This window comes from Dioscorea cayenensis, chromosome 18 (assembly GCF_009730915.1).
Source record: "Dioscorea cayenensis subsp. rotundata cultivar TDr96_F1 chromosome 18, TDr96_F1_v2_PseudoChromosome.rev07_lg8_w22 25.fasta, whole genome shotgun sequence".
NCBI lineage: Eukaryota > Viridiplantae > Streptophyta > Magnoliopsida > Dioscoreales > Dioscoreaceae > Dioscorea > Dioscorea cayenensis.
The window spans coordinates 4,195,140-4,206,739 of record NC_052488.1 but is presented as its reverse complement, the minus strand read 5'-3'; the positions used below and the strand labels follow the sequence as shown (position 1 = coordinate 4,206,739).

The following is an 11,600-nucleotide window of genomic DNA, read 5'->3' as shown; positions in this document are numbered from 1 at the left end:
ATTGTAGCAAGTACTGTTCATAGCCGGCTGAAGAAGGAGTTTTCTAGAGAAGCCACACGGGCGTGCGGAAATTCCACATGCCCGTGCGTTAATTCCACACGAGCCGTGTGAAATATTCATAGGGGCGTGTGGATTCCCGATTCTAGCCCTTTAAAAAAAGATTTCAGCTCCAATTTTAGCATTCTTTTCTCCATCTTTTCCCCAACTTGAGAGAGGGTTACAGCTAGGGTTTTGAGTGATATTGGCTAGGGATTGGGAGAGGTTCTATGGCTCTGACATCCCGCTCTGTTAGGAAGAAGGTTAGTGGGAGAGCTTTCGTCGGCACCGATCTGGCAAGGTGAACCCTAGAATGTATTCGTTTCATTGAACCTTGTTATTATATTTTCATTAATTAATGTTTTTATTGAGTTCCAATCTTGAATGCATTGATTATATGAATACTCCCTTAGAGTGACACTAGAGTTGAGAGTTCTTGTTGGTAACCCTTGTGAGTGAGTGACACACCATGAGAGTTAGACAAAGCAAGATTGGAGAAAATTGAGAGGGTGAGTCGAGAGGTAGCAGATTATCCCCTTTTCTCTGCGGTGTGATTTATTCTATCTCTAATTCCTCGAGTTCTTTGCGGTCATAATAGAGTGAATGGGCTAAGAGATGACCTTCCGCTGTGGCTTAGTTGCGAGTGTAATGGAGTGAAGCGTTGAAGTGATTTTAGTATCTACGGGGCTTAATTGTGGCTAGGGACCTTCCGCCTGGACGAAAGGGTTAGGTCTACATATAGGAAGAGGATTTATCACTTGGAATCCCTAGAACTCATTACAATTCTATACGAGTGCGAGGTTGAGAGATTGTTCAATTTCTCCTCTAGGACATACATAGGGTTAGGTATGGTTGACCTTAGATTTGGGACCATGTATTAAAGGATCTCTATGACTCATTAATGCATTATTTAGGAAGCATAATAGAGGTTTTTTTGCACTTGAAACGATTGTCCTAGGCAGATCAATATTCGAGTACCCCATCTATATGATTGCCTTACCTCTCATTTACTTGTGCTCTCTCTCTTATTTCTTTTACTTTTGTTTGCATTACATCTTGTCACACAAAATCACTATTTATATTTCACTTAGTTAAGAAACAATTTAAATATTTTTACTCCTTACTCCCAGTGGATATGATACCCACTCACCTGGGATTTTATTACTTCGACAAACTTGTGCACTTGTGGGACATACACAAGGGGTGTTTGTTAAAGTTTTGACGCTGTTGCCTGGGAGTAGGCGTTTAGAGATACTTTGCACTTTGTTTTCTTAGCTATTCATTTATTCATTGTATTTCACATCTCATTTTCTATCATCGTTCTAATTTGTTTTATTTCTTTTTGTGCAGTTCTAGGTTCATGACTCGAGGGAATTCCTCAATATTAATTGAAGGAGATCCTGAGCTCGAACGTACACTTAGAAGAAAAAGGGAAAGAACCTGTGCAAGAATAGTCTAATCTAGCTGATTTGGAAGTTGAAGGGTCAGATAATATGACGGGATAAAATAAGCAACAGAAGATATTATCCGATTATGCCAGACCTTCAGTATTGGGGATACAATCGAGTATTATGCGTCCCCCGATTATAGCTCAGAATTTTGAGCTGAAGCCGACATTCATCCACATGTTGCAGCAATCTGCACAGTTTAATGGTTTGGCCGATGAGGATCCAAACAGTCATATAGAGAACTTTCTCGAGGTGTGTGATATGCTCAAGATAAATGCTGTGACAGATGATGCCATCAAGTTGAGAGTCTTCCCATTTTTCTTAAAGGGGAGAGCGAAGCAGTGGCTACACTCATTACCTAGAGCATCAATTACCACATGCGAGGAGATGGTAGAAGCTTTTCTTGCCCATTGTTTCCTTCCCGAAAAATCTGCAAAGCTTAGGAATGAGATATCGTCCTTTGTATAGTTGGAATTAGAGTCTCTATTTGAGACATGGGAAAGGTTCAAGGAGCTCCTGAGAAAGTGCCCGCAACATGGATTCCCGGAGTGGATAATTATTCAGAACTTTTACAACAGGTTGAATCCAAGCACAAGGCAACTCTTGGATGCAGCAGCAGGAGGTACCTTAGGTAGTAAGACCCTGATGAGGCGCGTTAACTAATTGAAGAAATGGGGTTAAATAGCTACCAATGGAATGCTAGGGAGAAGAAGAAGGTGGCCGAGCTTCATGAGATAGATGCAGTAACTTCATTGGTGGCTCAAGTGGAATCATTGAGTTAGAAGTTAGATGTTCTAACTTCTAATAGAATGGCGGCCGTGACTACTTGCACTAGGTGTGGTGGAGGACATGCTCCCTCCGATTGCCCGATCTCCATTGGTGATGCATCTTCGGTTGAGAATGTTGATTTTGTGGGTAATGCGATGAGGAATCAAGGGAATCCATATATCAACACCTACAATCCGGGTTAGATGAATCATCCCAATTTCTCATGGAGTAACCAAGTTCCACAAAAGGTCATATGGCCACCGGGTTTCCAACAACAACAAGCCCCAAACATTGAGAACCGAATTTCTGGTTTGGAGACCCAAATGACCGATTTGGAGAAGCTTTGACTAGATTTGTGCAATTATCGGATACAAGGTTTCAATCAGTTGAGGCTACACTTCGCAACCACACCGCTTCTTTGCACAGCCTTGAGAATCAAGTGGGGCAAATTACGAAGTCTCTATCGAAGAGACCACAAGAAAGCTTGCCAAGCAATACGGAGACCAATCCTAGAGAGCATGTGAAGATGATCACTTTGAGAAGTGGTCATGAGGTTGAAGGTAAGTTTCCGAGTGAGAAGCCCAATGAACACGCACCCGAGGTCAAAGAGGTTGAAGAGTGAACAAGCAAAGAGAAGGGGGTGGCACCCTCACCTTTCAAGCCAAGAATCCCCTACCCCTCTAGGTTGAAGAATGACCAAGCGGATGAATAGTACAAGAAGTTCCTGAGTTTGTTCAACCAACTCCACATTAACATTCCTTTTGTTGAGGCATTATCTCAAATGCCTAAGTATACAAAATTCCTGAAAGATTTGTTAACTAACAAGAGGAAGCTTCATCATTCTGTGCAACATTGGCAATTTAGGTGAAAAAATGGCATTGGCAGACTCAGGGGCCAGTATCAATGTCATGCCATACACCTTCTTTCAGAAGCTAGGCTTGGGCGAGCCTAGGCCCACTCGGATGACTTTTCAATTGGCGGACCGAACGGTGAGACATCTGAGGGGTATCATCGAAGATGTGCTTGTCAAGGGGTATCATCGAATATTTTGTGGTGCTAGACATCGATGAGGATGCGGATGTACCCTTGATACTTGGGAAGCCGTTCTTGTGGACTTCCAAGGCATTGATTGACATGGATGGCGGGGAGCTAACTTTGAGAGTTGGAGATGACAAGCTCACATACTGCCTTACTGAAGCCATGCGGCATTCTCTTGATTTCGATGATACTTTATATTCTCTAGACACTACTGATGAGATTATTGATGAATATATGCAGGAAATGTTCAATCCGGACCCCTACGATGGTTTGTTTGACCAAGAGGAGGAAAATAAAGAAGTAATGATGCTTGGCTCGATGGAAGAAGTACCGTCTACTACAGGGATCCTGAAAAAGGTGCTTCGGAAGATGAAGAGGGCGAGGAGACGCCACTGGAAACGCTCCAAGGCTATTGGAGATGTGCTTGAACCGAACAAGTTGGAAGAACCATTGCTAGGTGGTCCCAAGCCCGATAACTCTCCTTCTACCTTTAAGAGACTTTGCTCGTCATGCTTTCAAGCCATGGGTAAGAGGGTAACATTCATTTATGAGCCCCGGTGAGGTAAGGATGAGGTACATCAATCTTAGTGATGTAAAACAAGCGCTTCTTGGGAGGCAACCCAAGTTTTTACTTTTTTTTCTTAGTTGATAGTTTAGTTTTCGTATGAATAACTTGTTGAGTGTTAGTGTCTTGATTTGATTTTTAGATGCTTCTGTTGTGTATTGTATTATGGATTTTAATGTCATCGTGTGTTTTCATGAGGATTTGGCAAAGTTTATGTCACTTGAGCTTGTTGTTAATATTTTCCGCTGGTGTATTTTGCATAAAAGAGCAGACTCTGAATGCGTAAACATGTTCAGGAAATTTCTACAGAGCCTGCAGAGTTTTCTAAGTCATCCAAAGATAACACACGGGTGTGTGGAATTTGCGCATGCCTGTGGATTTGTATTGCGAGCTCATCCAGAGAATTCACAGGGGCATGGACTCGCCCCTGTGAGCGACCTTGCAATTTTCGCACGCCCGTGGATAACTTCTGCACGGGCGTGTGTTTTCCTGTAGAGACTTGGCAAATTATCCTGAGAGCACACAGGGGTGTGGACTCGACCCTGTGGGCGAACCTTTGAAAAACGCACAGGCATGAGAATTTTCCTCACGCCCGTACGAATCTCTGCAGACGAGCTCTCCCCATCCTGAGAAGACATAGGGGGCGTGAGGTTGCCCCTGTGAGTTGGGCCTGTGAATGTCCACGCCCGTGCTAAATTTCTACATGGGCGTGCGAAACACCAAGCGATTCTTCTTGATTGGATAGAGAAGCCACAGGGGCGTGCGGTTGCCCATGTGGATCGGGCGCACAAGCATGGGTATTTTTTGCACACCCATGTGGTAGCATTTAGAGACAGTGAGTTTTATCCCGAGAGCGCACATGGGCGTGCGTCTGCCCCTGTGGCTCTCTCTTGTGGAGGTGCACGGGCGTGGGTAGTTTCCACACGCCTGTGCGGATGTACAGAACGTAAAGAGCCGCGAGTCCTTTTAAAAGGATCATCGTTTCTTCTCATTTTCACACTTCCCATTCATCTGCAAGCACACTCACACTTTCTCCCGACTTCGTGTTACCAATTTGGTGGGATTTTTACTTGGTTTTCCAGCCAATTCAAAGTTTTTCATCTCAACTCATCGGTAAAATCTTATCATTGTTTTTTCTTTGTCAATTCTTGATTTTAATCAATGAAATCGGTCAATCATGCTTCGTTTCTGCAATTAGAATGATTATACATGTTTAGAATGAAGTTAGAAAGAATTTAAAAATGTATTGTTAGATTTTTGTGGCGCGGCCGTGCATTTGTTCACGCCCCATGGATCTACACGGGCGTGCTGAAATTCTGCACGACCGTGTGGATTTCTTCAGCATTAATTAATTAACTGGTTTGATAAATTTTCTTTCAAATTTTACAGATTATGGCATCTCGGTCAAAGAAGCAAGCCGAGAAACAGCCGCGTAAGTCATCTCTTGAGTCCGAGAGTATGATATTCACTATCCCTGAGCATCAGGCTCATTTTGAGCATCCGTCGAGACTTTGGTTCGGACACACTCGATTCTTGGACACGAGCATATTGAGAGATTTACAACAGGGAGATGAGTTCACAGATGAGGTTGAGGATCTCGTTTCGGTGGATGGATGGAGGCAGTTATTGTCTATTAGAGAGCCAGCCATTCGTGAGCTTATACTTGAGATCTTATTGTCATTCGAGTTCGATAAATCTTATGCAAGATTCGACAGCCTCAACGCCATTCAGTTCAGAGTATTTGGACAGTACTATAACATGAGCATCACTCAGTTTACATGAAGTTCAAGATTTGCTAAATGCTTCTAAGCATAGTCTAATAAGTCGAGGTAATCCAAGAACAACCGGCCCTTGCCTCCAAGCCACCGGTACTAGTCCCCTACAAGGTCCTGGTGGAGAAATCGCTCAATCTCAACACCTCACACCCCATATGACCGGAATACGCTCTAGGGACACCTAAGAGTGAAACTGATTCCTAAAGATAGATCCAACCCTAATTCCCCGCGAAGGATCCCTAACCCCTACATGGTCTCGGCTGAGAAATCTCTCAATCTCACGCCTCACACCAAATATGGTTGCATAGAGTCTAGGGAATACGGAGATAGGAAACACTCAATCAGAAGGGAAAAGGGTACGCTCCACTATCTCATGACTCACCCTCTCAACACTCTTTAACTTTGAAATTCTAACTCTAATGGAGACCTCTCTCTCATCAAAGTAACAAATCATGCATATACAATCAACCACAAGGATCAATAAAACATGCAAGCAATGGGAACACAAGATTATAACTCAAATCAACTCGGATTAACTAGAAACATAAAGCAAATCAATACAAAAGAATAGATCCTAGGGTTCACATGCCCAAGTACCTACTAGGGTTTAGCCCTCCATGGGGCAAGTTACAAGACAATGATTAATACAATGAAAGCAATAAAAGCCATAGAGAAAACCCCCTTGAATTCGTGATGATTGGCCTTGGTCGGTAGTTCAACGTCTTGAAGGATTCCTCTCCGAAGCTAGGTCGCCGGTGGCTTCCCAAGTGCTATGACGGTGAAGGAAACTATCAATTCCTAGATATTTCACATGCCCATGTGGATGCCTAATTCCAGCCCTATTTAAGCTGCGATTTTAGACGTTTTGAGGGTCCTTTTCTCATCTTTTGCCCATCTTTAGAGGCGCAAGCGACTAGGGTTTGGAGAGGCTTTAGCTAGGTTTTTGGAGTGGTTCTATGGCCTTCAACACCGTGTTCCTTTAGAAGATAGTTATTGGGAGAGCTTTTATCGGCATCAATTCTATGAGCTATGCCTTAGGCTTGATGAGGGAACCCTTGGAGAAGATGATAAGTGTCTAAATGTACGTATTTGAGTATATGTATTTGTTACCTCTAGCATGCATTTTCATGAGAATTGATGCCCGTTTTGTGCTTAATCGTGTGTTATTTGCTTTTCAGGGCACGGGAACGCCATAGAAGACACGAGGATATGATTTTGGCGAAAAAGGGAAGAAAACCATGTCGAAGTACTGTAGCAGAGACACTGCAGCATCGAAGATTACTGTAGCTGCCAATGTAGCACCTGGAGAGTTTCGAATCAGGGATCTAATCATGGCATACGGACTCAATGCTGCCCTGTATGGAGCCCGGGATGGTCACTGTAGCTATAATAGAAGATATTTACTTGATGGAGTTTGCCTACCCCAAATAGTGTCAATGTTGAGCTCCATAGCGAGTGGCATGACACTCGGGATGGAGGCCATTTGGAGGGTATACTAGGGATCTTGGAAGACTTTTAGGGGGGACTTCTTCTTGGCCTCTTGGGCCGCCGCCACCACACAATCTTGAGGCCTTCCAGCCATCCTCCGGTGACGATCCTTGGGGGAAACGAGCACGCATCATCACCAAGAGGGAGAGGAGCATAGGAGAAGGAGTTGGAGTGAAGATCTAAGCCACCATTGCATCACCATTCAAGGCTTCATCGATTCAAGGGGATCAAGACCGTAGAGGGGGTTTTCTTGCTTCTTTATTGTCTTTCTTTTCCTTGTATGTTGTTTAAGTGTCCCTTGTAATGAGGGATTAACTTATTGTTGTGTTTGGATTTGGATGAACCCTAGGGCTAATCTTGTGTATGAACTTGGAATGTTGTTCTTCATTGATTTTGATGGTTGTTTGAGATTCAATCTTTCATGCTTTAATGTCTAGAATTACATGTATGGAGAGATCCGTAATTCTACTATGAGTTGTATGCGTAGATGTGACCTACTCACGTGTACTAGATCTAGGAGAGATTGAAAGGGAATACTTGTGCCTACACGCCGAGAGATCGGGTGTTGGTAGCCCTCCATTGCTAGGTTTAAGCCGAAGGATAGTAGGTTTACTCCTATTAGAGAACTCCAAGAACTTAATGCTATCATAGGTGTGTTAATCCGGAAGAGATTCCGATTGACATTCGTATGGGATCAGGTCTCTTGGTCTCATGAGAGATTGGGGCTAATCGACTCACGAGGTCTCTTGGTCTCAATTATCATCAATGCATCTTTAACTCATCCTAGTTCGGGACTTAATGACAACCCTAGGTGGATTCCTTGTCCAAACACTACCTTCTCATGCTTGATACTCCCTTGTTTATTTACATTTGTGTGCTAGTTACCCGGCCATAGATTAGTTAGTTTATTTTATTTTATTTCGTTTGTTCTTCATACTAAGAATTGTAGGCTAGATAATAGGTGAAGAGTGAGTAATAATACTTCCTTGGAGCCGTGGAATACTACGACCCCTGTGTCACTCACAGGGTATTACTTGGCGATCCCGTACACTTGCGGGTGATCAACCAGAAGACGTGGTGACTCTACAAGACTATCAATACGGACTACGAGGAGGTTTTACTTATGGATTGCATGCTTTTACATTCGATTTCATTATTGATTGTAACTTGCTCCATGGAAAGCTAAACCCCTAGTGGGTGCTTGGAATTGCAAACCCTAGGATGATTTTGTTTCATTGATTTTTCATTATGTTTTTTTAATTGATGTTTTAAATTGAGTTCCAACCTTGAATGCTTGTTGAATTGATTTTTCCTTAGAGTGACACTAGGGTTGAGAATTTACCTTGGTAATCCTTGTGGATGAGTGACACACCACGAGGGTTAGACAAAGCTAGGTTGAAGAGGGTCGAGAGGGTGAGTAGAGAGGTAGCGGTATGTTCCCTTTCTCTTCCGATGTGATTTATCCTACCTCCACATTCCAAGAGTTCTTTACGGTCTTAATAGAGTGAAGAGCTAAGAGACAAACTCCATTGGGGATTAGTTGCACAAGCAACAGAGTGAAGTGTTAAAGTAATCCTTAGTGCTGGGGCTTAATTGTGACTAGGGGTCTTTCACCTAGACCAAAGGGTAAGATCTATATTAGGAAATAGGGTTTATCACTTGGAGTCCCCAAATCTTCATGCAACCCCATATAGTGTGAGGCATCGAGAGTATCCCTTTCCACCGACGGTTAGTCATGGTTGACCTTATGTTCGGGACTTTGTCTCTTAGGATTTCCATGACTCATTAAACATGATAAAAGTAATGCTCATTATAAGGAAAGAACACTTTGACACGCGTCCGAATATGCGTGTTACCCGCAAGTGCACGGGTGTTAAAATAATAATTACCCCAGTGAGTGGGTAGTTGAATCCACAGGGAACAGGGCTACTAGTACTAACTTCTTCTCTGCTTTCTAGCCTAATGATAAATGAAAAGGTATGGTGATCTAATGTGCGAAGAAATGAATACCGGAGACAAATATGCAAGGGTGAAATGGATGGAGATCTCAATCAGTAAAAGTGGGGTATTCAGGCAATGCTCACCCTAAGATTCAGGTATTAGGTATCGAATGAGCAAAGTGTTTCTATTAAGAGTAAGTTAAGTCATGGATATCCAAATATAATCAGATCCGGCCTCCCGATCACCGATACTAGTCCCCTACGAGGTCCCGGTGGAGAAATCGCTCAATCTCAACACCTCACACCACATATGACCACAAAGCACTCTAGGGATTCCAATAGGTGTATCCGATTCCTAAAGATTGATCCAACCCTAATTAGCGGCGAAGGATCCTAACCCCTTACAAGGTCCCGGCGGAGAAATCTCTCAATCTCACGCCTCACACCAAATATGGTTGCATAGAGCTTAGGGAACGGAGATAAAATACACCAATCGGAGGGGAAAGGGGATACTCTCTATCTCATGACTCACCCTCTCAACCCTCTTCAATCTTGAGGTTCTAACCCTAATGGAGACCTCTCTCTCACCAAGGTAATAAATCATGCAAACCAAATAACCAAAAGAACAATAAGGCAAGCAAGTATTAGACAATCAAGATTAAAACTTAATCAAACTCGGATTAAATAGAAACACTAAGCAAATCCACAAAAGATGAGAATCCTAGGGTTCACAAGCCCAAATACCATATAGGGTTTTAGCTCCCCATGGAGCAACATACAAAACACACCATCAATGAATGAAAGTACATTAAAACCATATAAATAAACCCCCTTATATATGAACTGATGGCCTTGATGGAGAGCTTCAACGTCATAAAGGAGCCACTCCGAAGCTAGGTTTACCGGCGGTTTCCTTGATGCTATGACGGAGGAGGAATCGATCAAAGTTGGTGACGAAGCACCTCCAAAGCCGCAAAGACCTCCTCTCCAAACCCTAGCCGTCTCACCCCTCAAGAGCCGCACAAAAGATGAGAAAGAATAGGGCAAAACGGCTATTTATAGGCCTAAAGACCGCGTTTGTCACGTGCCCCCACGCGCTCGTGTGGATTTTCCACGTGGCCGCGTGGGCTGCAGGAATTTTCACGCGGGCATGTGAACAATAATTTTGCTACAGTACTTTTCACAAAACACGATCCGAACACTCTTCTCTTGAGGCCACATGTCCGGGCACAGGTCCATGTGGTAGGCTATAAAACTTTTCTTCAACGATGTATCTTCGAGAGGTCTTGCAATCTTCACAAAGAGAAGGAACATGAAGATGTGGCTGTCTTTGTGCCCTTCCAACTAGTGAATTGACTTGAATTTTCTTGGAAGTTGGCACACATCTCCATGTTGATGAACTCCTCTGGTGTCTTGGTCCTTGAATTGAATAAGAACTCCCAACATTATGTCTTTATAGCCCATCTTTGCTTCCTTTTTACTTTTCAAGGCATTTACAGCCTATATGCATAAAAGAACACCAAATACACAATATGAGACATAAACGATGGTAAAAATGATGCTCAATAAATGTAAAACACATATAAAAATATGTCTACTCAAGCACTTGTCACACTTCGCATTATTATTGCACAAGCACTTATCAAACTCCCCCACACTTAAGCTTTTGCTTGTCCTCAAGCAAAGAAATTAAACATTGAAGCATAGAAGAAGGAAAGATTGAAAGCGCTTGGCCTTAGGTTCACCAAAGCATGCAAGGAGAGCATTCTACATGTAAGAGAAATTTCAACACTAAATACGAAAAAATCAATGCTCTAGCTAAAATCTTGAATAAAAAATGACAACAACCCGAAATCATGTAAGTGTGTGTAAACTCACTCAATTCAATCCAAAGTATACTCCTCAAAATTCTAAGTAAAAGGGACTTATTCATCTAAAAAACATAACAAAACAACAAGATGGTAGTAACTTCACACATCCTCTAAGGTAGCCCTTTCCAAAGCGGCTGCTAAGATGGCTTTCCCACTTTTGAGGTGGTAGCTCTTTCTACCGGTTCTTTCACTTTTATTCTAAGTGTACATTCGAGCTTGGGATCTCCTTCAATCAATATCGAAGGGTTCCCTCGGGTCATAACCTGGAGCTATACCAAAAGAAAGATAACAAAATCGAAAGGATGATAGAAAAGAAGATATGAAATAGAATGAATGAATGAATAACTAAGAAAACAAAGTGCAAAATATCTCTAAACGCCTACACTCTGGCAACGGCACCAAAAACTTGATATGTCCGTATATGCGTGTAAACCGCAAGTGCACGGGTGTTGAACTAATAATCCCAGATGAGTGGGTATCGTATCCACAGAGAGTAGGGAATAAAGACACTTAAGTTGTTTCTTAACTAATGTGGAAGATGAATAGTGATAAGTGTGACAAAATATGAAATAACGAAAATAAAAACAACAAGATAGAGAGCACAAGTAAAGGAAAAGGTAAGGCAATCGATAAAGATGGGGTACTCGGATATTGATCCACCTAAAATAATC

The 11,600-nt window shown here is 42.6% G+C and overlaps 1 non-coding gene across 1 annotated transcript; it reads right to left on the bottom strand.

Annotated features, from left to right (window-relative positions):
• Positions 1-1,919: 1,919 nt before the first annotated feature.
• Positions 1,920-2,026, bottom strand: LOC120283226. The gene has a single exon (XR_005543221.1). It is a non-coding gene; the product is annotated as a small nucleolar RNA R71 (small nucleolar RNA).
• Between the last annotated feature and the right edge of the window lie 9,574 nt (positions 2,027-11,600).